The sequence below is a fragment of the Megascapheus bottae genome, chromosome 5, assembly GCF_031878675.1.
Source record: "Megascapheus bottae isolate mThoBot1 chromosome 5, mThoBot2.hap1, whole genome shotgun sequence".
NCBI classification, from domain to species: Eukaryota; Metazoa; Chordata; class Mammalia; order Rodentia; family Geomyidae; genus Megascapheus; species Megascapheus bottae.
Window position 1 is genome coordinate 72,193,024 of NC_143513.1, and position 20,008 is coordinate 72,213,031.

The 20,008-nt window shown below is 40.3% G+C and overlaps 1 protein-coding gene across 1 annotated transcript in view; it reads left to right on the forward strand.

The window, feature by feature from the left end:
* Cald1 (caldesmon 1) overlaps positions 1-20,008 on the forward strand; it is a 178,025-nt gene that overhangs the window by 50,054 nt on the left and 107,963 nt on the right. The window contains exon 2 of the mRNA XM_090333336.1: positions 6,958-7,049. The gene's annotated coding sequence lies outside the window, so the exon portion shown is untranslated. The remainder of the gene's footprint in view (positions 1-6,957; positions 7,050-20,008) is intronic.

Genomic DNA, 20,008 nt, shown 5'->3' on the forward strand with positions numbered 1-20,008 from the left:
AATAGAGAGCTGTGTGTTTAAATTTCAACCAGTAATTAAAACTAACACAGAAAAAGAGATTAAAATAATTGAAGCAAATAAAAACATATTGCATGGGCAGGAAAATGAATCCACTAAATCAAATTATGCCTATCAATTGCTTTAATGACATATAGTTGCTACAGAAAAATACTGTATTAGATCATTGTCCATTTGTGAATATCTGCAATTCTTAAATGTTAACTTCCTTGTTGAGATGAAAAATAAAGAGTCTAATAGAGTTAAAAGGGCTCAGCCAGGTGTTGGTGACTCATGCCTCTAACTACTCCAGATGCTGACATCTTAGTATGGCAGTTCAAAATTAGCTCAAACAGACATATCTGCGAGATTCTTGTCTCCAATTAACCAGAGAAAAGCTCAAATGGCAGAGCACCAGCTTTGAGTGAAAAGGCCAAGCATGAGCACTAGGCCTTGAGTTCAAACTCTAGTACACACACACACACACACACACACACACGCGCACACACACACACACACACGCACACACACACACACACACACACGCACGGAAACGTATGCCTGAAGCAAAGAGCATATGGATTATTCTTAATTAAATGATTGTATACACACAAACAAACAAAAAAGGCTGCTGCAAGTGGCCTGCTGTAAGATATCAAAGTCCCTCTTTTGTACTGTTCTGTAAACTTATTCTGTACCAATAAGGCAATTATTGTTCTTCCTCTTTTGTACCAAATTGGTTCCTCTGAGAACATACAGCTATGCTACATCCTTTGTACCTGATAGAGTGAGACTGTGAGGCCCTCCCTGAATTCAAGTCCTAGTAATACTATACCAGAACAAAAGGAAGGGGGGAGTGAGAAAGACACAGAGAGAGAGAGAGAGAGAGAGAGAGAGAGAGAGAGAGAGAGAGAGAGAGAGAGACAGACAGACAGACAGAGACAGAGATAGAGACAGAGACAGAGAGAGAAGGAAAGACAGAGAGAGAGAGAAGGAGGAAGGAAAGAAGGAAGGATGGAAGGGAGGGTGGGAAAGAATGAGAGAGGGAGGGAGGGAGGGAGGGAGGGAGGGAAAGGAGCTGGTAATTGTATATTGGTAGTAGGAAGGAGCTGTAGCATGTTTAGTTTAATAGCAAATATTGTATATATTATTGCATTTATTCATTCACTTAGGCACTCAACAAGCTTTTGTGAATCATATGTTCTATGATACGCTATGAACATATGATATTATATATTATCATATGTTTTATCAGACAATACGTTAGATTCTTGGAATAGAATTACTGAGATTGACCTATTATTGTCAGCAAGGATAAAATTGATACCCAGTATGGCAATTCTAGCCTAAAAATACTAACAAAATATTGTGCGTTCTCAAGGTCATTACTGTTGTCCTCATTTTAAAATTGAAGTAACTGATATCCAACCAAGAATCTCTGAAGACCAAGAATCTTCTATTAGGTGGATAGCTCTACAGGACTCTTGTGGTCTACCTCCCTCCATGGTCCCGCACTGTTTTGGTTTTTTTTTTTTTCTATGTATATGGTACTGAGGAATCGAACCCAGGTCTTTGTGCATGCTAGAGAAGCACTCTACCACTAGGCCAAACTCTCAGCCCGATCCCACACTGTTTTAAGGGAAAGGGCCCACTTATAATTTGATTAGCAGCTTTGCCTGTCACTCTGTACCTCTGTTTCAGAAGGCCATGAGAATTTTTGTTTACACTGAATAATTTAATCATGAAAACTAGTTCCACATTTCCCTACAGAAATTGTAGCTGCATTCTTAATTAGGAGGTAAATTCCTAATATATTATCTCTAATTGCATCCTCCGCCTCCTATCTACTCATTTATACAAATGCCTGTGGATATGTCCTATATATAATTCTGTACGAACACCAATCTAAAGCACTGGTGACTACTGTCTATTAACCTCGCTATGGAGAAAGCTGAGATCTGAGCCCAGGGAAGAAAAAATCTGAGATTTTTATCCCCAATCAATCAGTTAAAAGCTGAAAGTAGGGATGTGGCTCTAGAGAGGAGGCTAGTAGAGCACCAGTCTCGAGAAAGGAAAAAAAAATAAAAATTAAGAGTACAAGACCCTGAGTTCAAGCCCCAGTACTGGCACAAAATGAAAAAGGATAGCAGAGAAGAAAAGGGAAAGATAAGCAAGAGAGCCTTACATCGGCATAGAAGTAAAAATTGTTACTGCAATCTGCAATACATTCATATAGACAAGTTTTACCTAAGGCTTACAAGTTTGAATGGAAACACATGAGGAAGTCTTGTACAAGGTCTTGATACACAAATGAGCTACTAGAAATCAGGCTGGAAAACGGGAGACTGTACATGAAGCCGGACAAGTAGACGATGAGGCCAATGCTGTGTTCCAGTGAACTTTCATGGCACCCAAAGATGGGAAGTAGTCCCTGTATTTAAACTATTTTATTTCCCTTCTAAGATATGGTAAATGCACACACACACACACACACACGGAACATTCACTAAGTCATTGATAAATACTCCAGTGTTAATTTTTACTTTAGAAATAATGAGCCAAATTGAGGCCAGCCTTCCCAACTACGGTTTTCACAGAGTGAAACAACTGCTCATACTCCTGCAGTTACAGGTCTCCTACCCTCACCAATGCCAAAGATTATCATCATTAGTAGTGTGTGTGTGTGTGTGTGTGTGTGTGTGTGTGTGTGTGTGTGTGTGTGTGTGTGTGTGCTGGTACTGCTACACATGAAGGAAGTCAGGAGTCAAGGTCTACTTGCTCATTAGACAATTATTATTTAAACAACCCGAATCCATCACTGTTACCCATTTCTTCCTTTTTGATATACTCCTAGCTTCCATGTCCAACTAGACATGTAAATCAGAGGATATTATTAGTGTTTTATCGTTACTGGCACATGCTGACTAAAACTCATGCAACTATTTTTAAATATTGTATTTTAATATCCATCCCTACAAATTATTTGACTTCCTGCCAATTAAGACAAAAATAGCTACTTACCATTCCTTTGTCATCCCAAAGATTCTGTTCTGTAGCTTTTCATTCTTCTCTGTGTTATTGACAAATATTCTGCATTACCATCCAGCATGTTCAGAATGAATAGATTTTAGCAATGCGTGTGTGTGTGTGTGTGTGTGTGTGTGTGTGTGTGTGTATCCCAGTACTAAACTCAGGGCCTAGGTATTCTTTGAACTTCTGTGCTCAAAGCCACTTCCAGCTTTGTAGTGGTTAACTGGAGATAAAAGAGAATCATAGATTTTCCTGAGCAGGCTGGCTTTGAACCTTGATCTTCAGATCTCAGCCTCCTGAGTAGCTAACATTATAGGCACGTGCCATTAACTAGGCAGCAGCTTTCTTCAAATTACCAAGCAAGCAGGGGACAGGAGCTCTGTCATCATCGTGGATTCTAAGTGATCATGACAGTCCCTGGTCTTCCTGTTTACAGGAAGGGACAGGTTGCCAGCCACCTCTAATGTCGAGGAGAAACAACCTCTTTTGAGGACCATAGTGTGTGGGGGGGTACCCTTTCCTTTAATACATTCTTCATCATAGTGTCCTCTATTCATGACATTCAAACTGAAATTCCATTGGGCCTGAATAACACCAATGAGTTCTATCCTCACAGAGCACAGAGCTGACTCACATAAGCCCTACACCAGCATTCTCAGGGGCTGTCACTGAAATGCCATTCTGTCAGTTCTTCACTAGATGACTCTTTACCAATGTTCCTTCACCCTAGGCATCTTCTCTTCAGAGATACCACCCCTCGCTTGGCTCTGTTGTATTTGCTGCTTCAGTAACAGAATGCCACAGGCTGGGCTAATTTATAAAGAATCCCAATGTCAAGGTGCTGGCATCTGGGAAGGGCTTCTTACCATGTGACATGTGTGCAGGCTCCACATGGCAAGACTGGTGAAGCCCTACTACTTAGGCTTCTTCATCTTATCCTAATTACCAACCCATAATAGTTCTACTCCAAATACCACCAACATATGGATTTGTGGCTTTTCCAACTGTGTATCATTGATCGGCACAATCAAACCATAACACCACCCAACCTACCCTCCAGAGGCTTCCCAAAACACCACATCCTGCTATTATTGACTGAATATCAGAAATACATAATTTCTGTGCTGACCACAATATGAGCTCCAGGAATCCAGATTTCTTGTTTATCACCAAATGCCTTGTTCTCATGCACAGCACTCACTCAAAAAAAAAAAAAGGGTAATGTGTACCTTCATCCTTGAAATACACCCATCAGTCAAGCTGGGTCTCACTAGCTTAGAACACTTTCCCACTGGGTGAATTTAAACAATGAACTTCTCAGTATTAAATTAAGAATATAGGTCTTACAAGGTTCTTGTAAGGATTGAATGACATACCTGTGTACAAATACTCTGTTCAGTTCAGAGCCATGGACAAAAAGAAATTACCCAATAACAAGTCATTGTTATTTTCATAATGAATGCAGAGCAGAGATTTTTTATTTTTTTTTAGTAGAAAAAGTATAGAAATTGTCCTGTTGAAATCAAGATGTCCTAATTCACCTGTGTAGGGTGAAATGTTAAATTAGTTCTCTTTTAATTGGTTCTTCTTGCTGGCTATGAAGTTATTCATTTGCCTTTGCAGTGGCCAAGTCCCTGTTTCTGTCAGTTATTATCTCCCCACACTTCCATCCTCTAGAATCTGTGTGGATCTTTCATAGAACATTCACAGTAGACATTTTAAGGTCTGAGTTCTCATGTTTTTCTTTGTAAATAGGTCCTGTACTGCTTTTCCATATGAAAATCTGGGTCCTGGCATTGTTTTTCCATATGAAAAATCTAAAAATTTCCTAGTTACTGTTTCTGGTGGTTGAACCTAGAGCGTTTCCTAAGAGCCCATAGAAAATCTACTCTTAGCTAGAGACGTGATGGACAGTGGGGGAAGCCCTTCCTCTCTTTTATTACCCCCTTGGTTCTCCCACAATGAATGTTTTCATGTAAAATCCATTTCTCTCTACATGGAGTAGATGGTTAAATCTGAGTAGCAATAGAGCCTGGCTGGGCGCCACTGGCTTGATGGGACTGGGGAGAAAGGACAGGCTCTCACACGTCTAGTCCCCCCCTCCCTTCCTTCCTCCTTCCTTCATCCTGAGCATTTTCCTGCCTTACCACGTCTAGTCTAGACTCAGCTTGGCCTGCAGAGAACTTTCTGGCAACTTCTACTGAGCTAGGTCAGCCAGAAGTGCCAGGTGTGGCTTGAAGGAGTAAAACGAGGAATGGTTTCCTTGGGCATCTACTTGGAATTGCAGAGTAACTGGCAATAAATAGAGCAAGATCTTGACAGAAAAAGTAAGAGCTTCACCAGCTGTCTGATCCTTAAATCAAATCTTAACTCAAAATAGAAAGGAAAGTTATCTGAAGACATATACCATGTTTAGGCATTTCACCATTTACGTTATTTTCTCACTAACATCTTTCTGTGTATCTTGCTAACAGGAAAGTTCATGGGCATACACAGATACCGCAGATTAAAAAAAAATCCACCCAATAGCATTTTCTTCTTCTATTTCCTTTTCCACTAAAATAAAAATGCAGAAGGAGTTGAGAGCAGAGAAGGTTGTATTGTTTGTATAACCTTTTCTGACTCCTTATTAAGAATAACCCAGGGTACAGAAATCAAAAACAATGACAAAGGGGAATGAACTGATGGGGAAAAATAACCGCAAACAGTATGGTAAGAAACCACTTGTTGATGGTGCCAATGTGGCTCAGTGGTAGAGTGTTTGCCTAGCATGCATGAAGTTCTGATTCCTCAGTTCCCCATAAACAGAAAAAATAGGAAGTAGCATTGTGGCTCAAGTGATAGGGTGCTAGCCTTAAGCAAAAGAAGCTCAGGGACAGTGTCCAGGCCTTGAGTTCAAGACCCAGACTGGCCAAAACACACAAACAAACGAACAAAAAACACTGTTTACATTTCTCAGAGTTCATTTTGACAAGCATCATTTTATATTAGCATATCACATAGCTATTGAGACTTTGTGATCTTCTCCTAAGAACATCCTCCTTTGTTTTCATGGTGTGAATATCTAGAATGCTGTTTAATTAATCATGTCCATTCAGCAGTGATACTCACTAGACACTGTGTCAGAAATGAACTATACAACTTGAGAGAGGGGGAGGCAAAGAGGGAGAAAACTGGGCAAAAATGAGGGACGCAGAGAGAGAGGGAGACAGAGAGGGAGAAAACTGGGCAAAAATGAGGGAGGGGTGACACTGCTCAAAAAGAAATGTACTTGGGGCCAGGAGTTTGTCCCAGTGGTAGAGTGCTTGCTTAGCATGCACGAAGACCCGGGTTCGATTCCTCAGTACCACATACATAGAAAAAAGCCAGAAGTGGTGCTGTGGCTCAAGTGGTAGAAGTCTAGCCTTGAAAAAACCCCAGGACAGTGCTCAAGCCCTGAGCTCAAGTCCGAGGACTGCCAAAAAAGAAAAACAAATGTACTCATTAACTGACTCATATAATTCTAACCCTACTGTAGATCACCATCACAATAAAATTTAAATTAAGAAAAAAATAATCCAGGGGTTGGTTCTATAGTAATTGCAATCTTTTATTTAAAAATGCAAATCCACAGTAGCTATTTTTTAATCTCAATTCTTAGTTTCCCCTAAGTCTTAATTAACAATACTCGAGAAGCCAGGGTGTTGTGGCACATACCTATAATCCCAGCTACTTAAGTATCAAAGGCAGGAGTTTGAGGCTGCCAGGCAAAAAGCTAAGGATTTGGCTCAACTGGTAACAAGAGTGAGGCCCTCTGTTCAATCCTTAGTGCTGTGAAAAGCAAAACCAAACAATGATACCTAAGAAGGAAAATGATATTTAATATAGATAGTTTACATTAACTAAAATACATTCCATTTATTTATGTTTCAATCCTTGCTTTCTTTCCAGTTTCAAGAAAAAGTCTGAAGATCTTTTGATCAAATTTCACAGGACTTGGTGAACAATCAGAGGCCAAATCGTAGACATCTGACTGGTTACCTGTGAGTATAGTCTGTGTGTTTTTCTTTGGACTCTACACATAGAAATTCATAGACTCCCTGCCTGGGTCTAAACTCTGGCATCTTATGGCAGAGTTTGAGAACTAAGTCTTCCCATTAAGAGCCTTCTCATTGACTTACTATTCATCAAGTAGAAGTAACCAGGCTTGAAAGAACTGTTTTCCTGAGTTTTTCATCTCACTTCCTGTTTCCTCTTTTTACTCTTTTTGGCATATATTCTATGTTCAAAACAGCCCCATGTTAATAAATAAGTCTTTGCTTTCTGTGAGTAATGCTGTGGACTTGTTATAAGGGCCATGAGTGTCTCTTCCAGGATCAATAGACTCATGTTTGTGCAAATGCTAGTGACTTCAGGAGCAAAGAGCAAATCTTCCTTTCCTGGCAGGAGACTGTCTGTTACATGAGAAGCAGAAAGGGGGGAATTTCTAAATTAGAGCATGGAGAATCAAAGGAAACTGAAATTGACCTCTGGAAGGAGGGAAGTTTTTCAGAAGTGTAGCACAGTTTTCAGGCAATTATCTTGTCAGGATTATAGCAGTAGCTATCTCTTGACTAGCTTATTTGGGCTGCCATGGCAGTGTTTCATGGAATTAAAACACAATATTTTCTCACAAATCTAGAAGCTGGATCTCTGAGATCTGAGATTAAGGTGTTGCCAAAGAGGATTTCTTCTAAGATCTCTTTTGGCACCCTCTCCTCAGGTCTCTACAGGACATCTTTGGGTAGACACCTGTCCAGTGCCTCTCTTTGTGCCTGAATGTCCTCTTCTTGTAAGAACAGCGGTCACATTAGATGAGACTCACCCCTAAAGGCTTCATTTTAATTAACCTTTGCAAAGACCTTCTCTCAAGATATGGTTTCATTCTTTCTTATGTGGGAGTGGGGTAGGGACTTCAATAGAAATTTGTGTGTGTGTGTGTGTGTGTGTGTGTGTGTACACACGTGCACACATGCATGCCAGTCTTGGGGCTTAAACCCAGAGCCTAAGACCTGTCCCTTAACTTTTTCGCTCAAAGTTGGTGCTCTATACTTCAGCCATATCTCCACTAAAGGCTTTTTTTTCATATATTTTTATTGTAATGAATAGAAGGGTTCCATACTAGTCGCCAGATAGAAGGTGCATTACTTCACAAACATGGATATCCTTTCTCATGTTTTGGTCCCCATTTCCCTCCCCCCAGGCTTTTTTTTTTAAGTGGTTAATTGTAGATAAGAGTCTTAAAGACTTTTCTACCTAGGCTGACTTTGAACTAAGATAGCTATTTCTATAAAATAAGAAATTCTGAAAGGAGAGGAAGCAGCTCTGGGAGCCATGAGTGGCCTCACCGAAGCATTCCAGTGAATGCTGACCAGCCACCAGCCTGGGTGTCTCCCAACTGTGCTTCATTAATTTCAGTCAGCTCAAGGGCCTGGAGAAAAAGATCATTTCCCTAACAGCATGTGCAAGAAGAGTTGTGAGTTGTAAGCACCTAGCTATCATTGCCCTTATTTGAGAAGCCCATAAATGGGAGACTACAATCACTCCGGGCCAATCGTGTTTGAGTCAGTTGGAACTCCAGACGGAACCAAAAGTGAAATTTGGGGGATTTTGTTTTTAGTCTTTCTTTTTCCTCAAAATTTTTCAGAAGGAATCTCCCTGGGATGCCCCTGATGAAATGCTGCGTCTCCCCTGTAGCTCATGCAGGATCTGAGGTCTTTGGGAAACTAAGATGCTTCCTTTTGGATTTCTGGGAGTTGCTGTAGAACAAGGCTTGGTGGGTGAAGGCTTGGAATCCACTCTCTTATCCCATTTTCTCTCAAGGAGGCTGCTTCAAGGGTCCTTGCCATGGGACACAAGAAGGCAAGCACTCAGTGAGCTTGGATATAGCCAATGTTTGTCTGGGGATTAGAGGGCCGTGACAACACAGGTGGCTCAGTGTCTTTCTAGCTTTAAGAAGGCTTAAAGCACATTCCACCTCACTGCTTATCGTTCTAAACTTGACTAAATAAGGGGATTTCTTGGGCATGGAACTGCATCTGCTCTTAAGAGGTGCCTCTGGAAACACGCACACACACGCACACACACACACACACACACACACACACACACACACACACACACACACATTTCCCATTCCACGCAGCCATTGACAGACTGTGCCAGGTTGGCCCAGCCCAGATGGAGCTGCAGAAGACATGGAAAACACCATGTTGCCAGGAGCTCTGCTGGGAACTCCTTTTCAGCCATTGTTCCCTTAGCACAAGTGAATATTCAATAAAAAGAAAGTGATGATGATGATGATGATGCTATTTTACTCTGAACTTAACCATCAAAAGTCTCACCTGTGGTTCCAAATGTGATATGACTTTTAATATTAAAGGACATTGACTCAACTACTTCTAAAACCTGCTTTGAGATGTTTGGTAAGGCATGACTCTTTATGATAAGACTCCAGTCGGATTTAAGTAGAAACAAATATTCAAAGAGGAGGGGAAATGCCCCAGGGAGAACTAAGACATTTTCCTCCCTACTATTCTCTCTAGCTCAAGTCCATCAATGTCAAATTAAATCTATACTTTCTTCCCCTTTCTCTTGAGGAAAAGACAAATCTACAGTCACTGAAACAGGTACGTTAGGCTAAACTTATTCGTTGGAGATTCTTTCCCCCACCTCCTTCCCTTTTGCTAATTCAAAACAAAATTCCATCATTCACTCTAACACCAGCTTTAAGAGCTGGAGACAAATGGAGTCTGAATATTCACGCCAATGTGGTCTAAATGAGCTGTGATTTCAGGATGCTGGCTGTTTCACTGACAGGGAAAAAAAAGTGCTTTAATATCTTTGGCTGAAAAGACTTTCTTAAAGAAGGATGGAGAAAGCCAACATTAATATTGAGTCCTGTTATTTAATAACTAAAAATGATATAGTGTGACATGGGGTACCCTGCATTTGGGAGAATGTGTATTTATCAAATCCAGAGAATGCAAAAGCAGGGGTGGGGTGAGGGAGTGAATGCAAACATATGTGGGCCTTTAAGGAAAGAACTTTACCAAGAACATTTTCTGCAAGTTCTTCAAAGAATTTCTCCTGTAAATATATTAAACCCATGATTTTCATCCCGATTTTATCACAGATTTACAAACTGTATAAATGCAGGTGGTCCCTGACTTACAATGGTTCTATTTAGGAATTTTCGGTTTTATAATGCTACAAAAACCATATGCACTCATTACAAGCTGTACTTTGAATTCTCCATTTGGATCTTTTCCCAGGCTAGTAATTGGTAGCCCAATACTCTGGGCAAGTGGATACCATAGTTTTTTTTCAGTCAAACCAACTATCATGAGGACAAACCACTGATACATTGAACTTTACCATGTGGCCTATGTGACCATATTTGGCAGGTTAGATATGGAACACGTATTTCCAGTTTATGATGGGTTTTTCAAGATGTCAGTTCAGTGTAAATCAAGAAGCATCTGTATAGAGATGTTTGTTACCGTGAGAGACTGAGAAACAATCAAAGTGCTTCCAACAGATCACTGGCTAATTATATAATGAGACCTATATAACATAAATCAATGAGGCAATTATAAGTTGAGATTGATGAAGGAGGTATGATCACCATTATCAGCCCCTTCTTCATATACACATTTTCATTCATTCTGCAGAGACCAGTAGATAGGAGTTGAACTGAGTCATCTCCATAGCAGGCACTATTTTAGGTCTGGGCTACACTAGCAATTCTAGTATTATCTCCAGTGAAATCAACTCTTTAAAAAAATAAATTAATGCAGTGGAAATTTTGGTGAAACCAACAATGTGTTCACTGACATAAATTGTGATGCCTGATACTCTTTATTTATTTTTCATTGGCCTCATCCTGGCAAAGGGGTCATAATGTTTCCAAATTTTCTCTGCCACCTCATGCACCTTATATTATGAACCTGTAATTATTAAAGTAACTGAAATGAAGACCAATGTAAAGTTGTTGTGACATTTTTGTGGAATGCTCCTAAGAGCATTTAACTTCTTTCTAAGAAATTGAAAGATTAGAGACCGAAGTGCCATGAAACCAGTGGAGCTGGAGTCACATAGCTTGGCTACAAGCCCAAACCTAACATTTCACATTTAATATTGTCCTCTGCTTCATAAAGAAAGCCTCTCAATAATAAGTCTCCTAAATAATCTTCAGATCCTCCAAAACCCAAATATGTCCTCAAACAGGCATACATGAGCTTACCTTAGCTTCCTGTCTAAAGCTAATGAAATGAGTAAAGCAAAAAAAAAAAGGTCAAAGTGTGAAGGGTGGTAATTTATTTCTTTTTAAAATTTTAGGATGAATTCAGCTTATTTTCTTAAGTGAACCCCACTTAAGTGAAATAATAAATCACTTTGCCAAAGTACAAATGAACATAAACAGGAGATTCATTTTTACTTCATTAATAAACATTACATATGAGCTTATACTACCATGAAGTAAGCCAAACTGTCCTGACAGGAAATGGCTCTTGGTAAGACTTTGTTGGGAAGCATAAATCCTTCCAGGCCATCACATAAGGTCCTTGCCCTTACTGACCTTCTATCATCTTCTAAGGTGTAACAGGGTGTTCTAACTAAACATAAATATTCTTAGACCAAGTTAGCTGGGTATAAATCCCAGTCCACAGCCATTAACTAGCTGTGTGAACTCAGGCAAATAACTCACCATCTCTAGATCTTGATTTTTTTTTTTTAATCTGTAAAATGTTCTGAGAATTTAAGCTGATATTTATAAAGGTCTCAGAACTGTGCTCAGAACATATATAGTGCTCCATGACTATTAAATAAGGGAACTGTGTGTGTGTGTGTGTGTGTGTGTGTGTGTGTGTGTGTGTGTGAATATTTCAGCTTGAACATAGGACCTGAGCACTGAGCCTAAGCTTTTTCTCTCAATACTGACACCCTATCACTTGAGCCACACCCCTCCATTTCTGGATTTTGATGATTAAATGGACATAAGAGTATCACTAACTTCCCTGCCTTACTGGCTTGGAACATGATCCTCAGATCTCAGCCTTCTGAATAGCTGAGATTACAGGCATATGCTACAAGTGCCTGGCTTGCAGACCATATTTTCATAAAAACTTTAAATTGTAGTATTCTTTGCAATTCATGCATTCCCCATTTCCCTCAGATATTTACCTCTTTAACTCTTAAGAACATTTAAGTTTGTCGTGCTTGATATAAACAATCATGAGATGTACAAACACGTCCATAGTTAATAGTACTTAAATGGCTCCTGAGAATGAAATGAGGTCAATGAGGAAGTGAAATACAAGCCATTTCTATGCCCTGATGCTCTCCCTGAAAAAGTGTTCCAATCAGCTTGCCTGTCCCTGTTTCTAGATCAGAAGTCACAGAAGGACATAGAGACTAGATACAGACTAGAATAAGTACTTGCTAGAGAAGTACATTGCCTTATGTCAGAGCTGACGGGACCACTTTCACCTATGACAAGCTAGCGTATGCTGGGGATAGAAATAACAACAAAATCTCAGTAATTTTTTTCTAACTTTTCTTTTTTCCAGTCTTGGGGCTTGAACTCAGGGTTTAGGCACTTTTTGCTCAAGGCTAGTGCCCTGCCACTTGAGCCACAGTGCCACTTCTGGCTTTTTTCATGTATGTGGTACCAAGGAATTGGACTCAGGGCTTCATGCATGCTATTCAAGCACTCTACCACTAGGCCAAACTCCCAGCCAGTCTCAGTGCTTTTTATACAGTTTGCTTGTCACTCGTTGTTTCTCATTAACCCTGGTGAGATGGGGGAGAGGGTCCTCTGCTCCTCATCATTGACTTCCTTAGTCAGGGGCACCTCTGGAAAGCTGTCTTTGGGAAATATTGATCACCATAGTGGAGAGAAAGATCTCTGAAGGGACTCCCATGAGCAAATCTACCCAGAAGAGACATGATACTTCTGTTCACAACTCATAGGCCAGAAGCAGTCTTGTGACCCTTGCTGGCACAAGGAGAGCCAGCACTTGCATTTCTATGGTGATCCCAGAAAGGTAAAACCAAGAGCACAGAACAAACTGCTTATAACCAAACTGGGGCATTAGTTGGTAGTCACCAGCCAAGATTCTTTAAAAATGCAGCTCATGTTTCCTATACCTGTCTAGCAGAGAGCACTTGAGGGGATATTGAAAAAGATCTATTCTGGCTGGGAGTTTGGCCTAGTGGTAGAGTGCTTGCCTAGCATGCACAAAGACCCAGGTTTGATTCCTCAGTACCACATACATAGAAAAAGCCAGAAGTGGTGCTGCTGCTCAAGTGGTAGAACTCTAACCGTGAGAAAGCACAAGAACAGTGCTCAGGCCCTAAGTTCAAGCCAGGACTGGCAAAAAAAAATTCTAATCCTACACTGATCAGCTTCAGATCTGATCAAGAGGAAGAGAAATCATAAAATATTTGCAGAACAAGCCATGTGGTTACTGACCACCAAGAACATTGCCAAATAATTCTGTAGAAGTTAAAAGAGAGGATGGTTCTGAGATACTGATAAAAGTTGAGCTAATAACTAGACAATGTCTAGGATATTCTTAGCAGAGAATCACAATAACTCAACAGCTATATGCATATGACTTATAAAACGATACTTACCAACTGAACTCCAAAAAATGGAAGCAGAGGGGTTTTTTTAGTATACTATTTGCAGATATTTCTTTTTCTAATTTTTTTCTCCCTTAGGTTTATTCACTATTGACACTGTCTGATTTCTGTTTCCTTTGCCTTGTATATAAGTGTATCTGATTTCAGGAGGGAAAGGGGGAGCACAAAAATGGTGGAACAAAAGGTAAACCAATGCAACAGAGACACTCACCAGGTACTATGTTTGTAATGACCTTTGTATCTTGGAGAAGAGGGGAATGGGGGGAAGGGGAAGCAGGAGAAATGAGGGAGCTGTTTCAAAGGAAATGTACCCATTGCCTTATGTAACCATAACCCCTCTGTACATCATTTTTACAATAAAAAATTTTTGTGCTTCGTCTTTTTATTATTCTTTATTTATTGCTCCTACCACATGACTCTTTACCCAAGCCCACTGTTCCTATGAACACAGGCTTTATAGACATTTGTCTGTGTCCCAAGAGTCTTGGATAACTTTCCTCTCCTGTTCCTTTTCCATCCTTTGCCTCATTTTCTCAGAAACTGAAGGCATTTGTGTATTATTGTTTGTTTCGGTCTATGTAAAGATTCCTTGGCAGGATAACATGCATATGACTTTAAAATAAAGACCAACATTATGACACTAAGGTAATAGAAAAAAATACAGTACTTAGACAGCATTGCAAATAAATTCCCCATACAGATGGTTATCTTAAATGTAACAATATTTCTTATGAGTCAACACTGAAACAGATGGTAAAAATAGGAGTCCCAACAACACTTGTTCCAGGAAACACAATTCTTTGATCCTTGCAATTTATAATATTAAAATTTGCCCCTTTTTTTTTTGGAGGACAGAGGCCAGATTTTCCCCTCCACTCGAACCAATTGGGACCACACCAGTGAACCTCACTTAGCAAGCAGTTTGCTAAGGAGCTATAATGAGTTCTGTTTCCAGTAATGAAGTGATTAGTTACACCAAGCATGAGAAGATCAAATGTCTTCCTTTTCACATTTACATAGATACTATGGCTAACCCTTGTCCCCTAACTTGACCAATCTTGCCGGCTCTCCTGTGCCCTCTGCTCTTCACAAATGTGGCATCCATACGGCTTGCTTAGCTTGTTCCATAAAGTCCATTTGATTCCGAAAACACACTCCAAGTTTTGTGCTTTTGTTTTCTAAGCCCCTGAATTTGCAAGTGAAGACTCACTAACAGAATTTTGCACACTCACTGTTTTTCGCCCTCAATGAAGATGCCCAGATACAAGTGTGAGGTGGGCATCTGCTCCCCATGTTGGTTCACACTAGCCTTCAGCATTCCCAGCTAGCTCTTCACTGCCCATTTCAGAGCATGTACCTCACCGGGACATCTCCCTTAACAGATGAAGACACTATTGGCAAATGATTACTAACAAAAAGGTGTTGAACTGTAACACCCTAAAAATCGACGACTGTAGAATTTTCTAAGTGTACCACAATTTGGCACAACAACCAGAGTAACAAAACAATTCCAACTTGGAATTTCACTGGTACTGTTGTATAAAATTCTGATAATCAGTCATGCTTCACAATGTCCTAAAACTCAGAAAATTCTGGAATTTGTAGGTAATACTACTCAGTCAATAATTTACCCCCCCCCTTTTTTTTCAAGTTCCTATTACTGCTTTAACCTGAGCAAAGGTCAAATTTTCTTCTTGTTACATGAACTATTCCTAAGAATAATAATATAATGCAAAGAAAACCAAAATCAGAATACCCTGGATTTCTTAATGAACATAGCATTTAAGATCTGTACTTTGAAACCTGAACCATAATGCGGTATAAACTAAAAGGTTTCTGAACCACAGTGTGGATATATTTAGCTGAGCCCCTCACTGGACCGAAGCCCCATCTCCATTCTAGAGCTGCACACTATGTAGGGAGCCCAAGTCTGCCTCATGTCGACGCCAGATCAACACACAGGGAGCTAAGACAGACAGCCAAAAGGACCTCAGGCACATGGCATCTGAGACTGTCTCTACACAAGGAATTAGGGAAGCAAATATAATATCAAAAGTATGCAGGCTGATCAGGTAAAAAAGGAGTATGTGCAATAAGGAGACCTCTGCAGTGGATGTCCTGCAGGTTCCTAGCAAGCCTGACAGGGGCTGTGGAAGTAGCTTCTTCAGCCATGCAGAGGCCTTTCCAAGCAGCAGCTCTCAGCCTTCTTACAATAAAAGTTTTAACTCAGAAGAGATAATAACTTGAGCTAAACTCTTAGGAAAGTAGATAGCATTTGTGAACTAAGTGGAAGGCACTTCCGATTACAGGAAAGAGGAAACAAAAGCCCAGAGTCAGAAATGAAGGCTAAATCATTGCAAGTCTCCAGAGTTTAGTCTGAGTAGGAGCTGTAGCTGTATGAGAGAGTAGAGAAGGAAACATCATGGGTAGAACACAGCTGCTTGATTGAAGGCTTCTGGGACCTACGGAGGAGTAGGTAGAGGTAGGTATGAGGAAAAGGTAGCCAAACCTCTCCCTGTTAGAAATACTTAGCTCCCATACCAGAAGTGCTGCTGTCTAGGCACTTCTCGGACCTCTAAGGCAGTCAGTCACTTCCCACCACAAGGCGGTAGTAAACGTCGATTTACTCCTGCTTCCATTTTAAGGCACGTTTTCGTCACTCCTGCTGCTGACAAGAAATATCTAAGTTGAAGTGAAAGAGCCTCTCACTGCTGGGGTCAGGTCAGCATTTTTTTGCTATGTAACATCTGTTTTTGAAATTCGACTGAGACCCTGACTTAAATCTGTTTAACTTAAAAAGCAGCAAGAGAACATCTTGTTTTCATGGATATCCAGGGGCTGGATGTCAACAAATAAAAGGTCTGTTTGTGGTATTCAAAATGGAAAAGCTGCTTGTGAGATGTTCGGCCACTGGGATAAATTTATTATGAACCATTCATTTCTTGGGATCATGAACCAGAGTTTGAAAACACAGTGGGCCGCTTCATTGAAATCGGCAAGTTTCTGCTTGCTGATGGGTAAGAAACATGCTTTCATGGCCAGAAGATCACTGAGCTGGATAGATCCAGAAAAATGCCTCCTTTCCCGCCTAACACCCTAGTTTATGTCTTACATGAATTCCCGTGTCTGCATAAATTCTGATGCACAGTATCTGGTGGATCATGATTTTTGTATTACTTACATAAGACCAGTAGTGGGAAAGAAGGGGACGAGAACTATACCATCCCTCAAGCCAGTCTAGTAAAGTTCTCCCTCCTCACTTCTTTAGAAGAGGAAAGTTGGAAGTTTATTTGCATCTAGAGGGATGAGCATCTGGGATGCAATAGATGTCAGTGTATATTTGATGAATGAGTACAAACTGTGTTCATTGACCTGCTTACATTCCCTTATGAGGAACTTGTGTTCCCTTAATGAGTGCATGTCTCCATGTGTATTTCTATTCCTGTTTGAGCTGGCCACCAGTGACTCATGCCTGTAATTCTAGCTACTCAGGAGGCTGAGATCTGAGGATCATAGTTCAAAGCTAGCCCAGGCAACCAAATCTAAGAGACTCTTAGTTCTAGCTCATCACCAAAATGAAAGAAATGGAGATATGGGTCAAGTGGTAGAGCACCAGTTTTGAGTGAAAAAACTGAAAACCCAGGGCCTGAGTTCAAGTACCAGTACTGGCACAAATATACATATAGAATCTGATCATTCTTGTAGTTTTCTCTTATAGTATATGATTTTTCCCTCCCTGCCCCTTTCACAATATGTACTTTATTTGTTGCCTGTCTCTGTCATTAGACTTTAGACTTCAGGAGGACAGGGTAGCTGTATTCATCATTTATATTCTGCGCCATATAAAATGGCTATTACATGAGTGGTACTTCCAAACATATGTTAAACGTCTTTATCAGAGTTTTCCCATGATGACAGTTCTATAGTCTCAGCCCCTTTTGATTATATCTGGATTTAAACACAATGAAGAAGACAATAGTGCTTAGAATGCCTTTGAACTTTGTGCACAAGAACTTATTCCATGTTCTCATTCATTTGCCATTGAAGCTCCCTCCACTAAAAATGCCTGCTCACTGGATACTGTGGTTCACACAGGAAGCAGAGATGGGAGATTTGAAACCAGCACAGGATGGAAAGTCCATGAGACTATTATTCCATTGAACTACTAAAAAAGTTGAAATGGAGGGGGTGTGGGTCAAGTGGCAGAGCTCTGGCATTGCGGGAAGACGCCTATTTAACATTGTAGTGGACTGAATTCATCTACCTATCTTTATTTTCTTCACTTAGACTATACTGCTATATATAGTTAGATAGGATTCATGTCATAGTGCATGATAGAAATTTAGAATTTACTTTTAAACTCTCAGATAGTTAATCCATTCCAGTAGTTATAGCTAAAACTTTAAGCTTGCTAGTAATAATTATTATTATGGCCAGGATCCAGTGGCTCATACCTGCAATTCCAATTTTCCAGGAAACAGATATCAGGATCACAGTTCAAAGCCAATGAGGAAGATATATCCGAGACACTTATTTCCAGTTAGCCAGCAAAACGCTCAAGTGGGAGAGCACTAGCCTTGAGCAAAAAACAAAAAGCCAAATGAAGTCAAGGCTGGTAGCTGACACCTGTAATCCTAGCTACTCAGAAGGTTGAGATCTGAGGCTCGAGGTTCAAAGCCAGCCCAGGCACTAAAGCCTGTGAGACTCATCTCCAATTAACCACCAGAAAACTGAAAGTGGCACTGTGGCTCAAATGGTAGAGTGCTACCCTTGAACTGAAGAGCTCAGGGACAGTGCCCAGGCCCAGAGTTCAAGCTCCACAACCAGCAACAACAACAACAAAAAGCCAAGTGAAAACATAAGGCTCTGAATTTAAAACCTCTATGTGAACACACACACACACACACACACACACACACACACACACACACAAACACACACCCGTCAAGGTACTTGGTAATGACCAGTGGTGTATAGTAGTTTCTATACACCTTGGCAATGATTAGGCAAAATATAAACCCTTCAACTTGAGTGGGAATGAGGCAGGTTCGTTTGTTCCCTTTTGCTTTGGCAATTCTTATAGACAGCTGAAATTGAAATGATGTGAATTCCATAGCACCCCAAGGGAAACACTCACTCACTTACAAGAGGTACAATTCCATAACAGGTTTTTTTTTTCAGTCCTTTGTATATCTGAAAACATTCCCAAAGAAACAAAGTTGGATGCAGGAAAAATATCTCAAGAAAAGAAAACTAATACTCCAAATTCTGAAGAGCTCTATTTTTAATGGGTTGATCTGTCAGCCAGCTGGCCTCAGGTGGACTACTTGTAATATATACTTTGATAAGACCACATGTAGTTCTTGGAACTGTTTATATTAGGCTCCAGAAACGTAATTATTCTAACATTGGCAGGGCTGTCTTTGATTACTTAATACAAAATTGCTTAGTCATCTTTCTACACAGTGCAGACAGCTTTTGTTTAAGTGCAAAAATACTGAGAAATATAAGTGTGCTCAAAAAAAATGATTTTAGGTCAGGTAGAAAAACAAGGTATCTTTCTTCCCTCCGAATTCTTTAGCAGGTGGTTGCCACATGTTTTAATTTTACAACTAGGTAACTGTTAGAGTCAAAGGCCTTAATTACAAGTATTTTTTTCCATTTTCTTGGTGGATTTTGTTAGAAGTGAAACCTGAACATTTTTCAAAGTACAGGTTTTCCAGCAAGACTCTGACACAACAATATAATGGTCTGCCATCAGACCAGCTTTCTGGGCTGGCTGTCAATTCAAGCTGGTTGTTGTAAAGGCCCTGTTTTCAACTCCTTTGGTTTAAATCTGGGTCTCACTAACATCTTTAGTCTACTGACTTCCAGAGCCAGTCTAAATGTATGGACCTTCATCAAGGAAATGAGTCAACACAATGAGTTACTTCCATTCAGATCTATGTGGTGCCAGAGGTCTCCGGTTTATTTTCGTATTTTATTTTATATTATTGTAAAGGTGATGCACAGTGGGGGAACATGGGTAAGGTAATAAGTATTTCTTTTCAAGCAGTGTTACCCCCTTCCTCATTTTCTCCCACTTTCTCTCCCCTCCAACTCCCCACCCCCAAGTTATAAAGTTCATTTCCAATATAGTGTTTAGTATCACTGCGGCACTGTCCCACCATTTCTGTGACTCTCCTTCCCTTGCCCAAATCAGATAAACTTATACACAACATAGAGGGTATAGAAGTCACAAACAGTGAGTGTGGGGTAGAGGGCTCTACTTTTTACCCTTGAAATGCCGAGGGCAACCTCACACTCTTGTGTC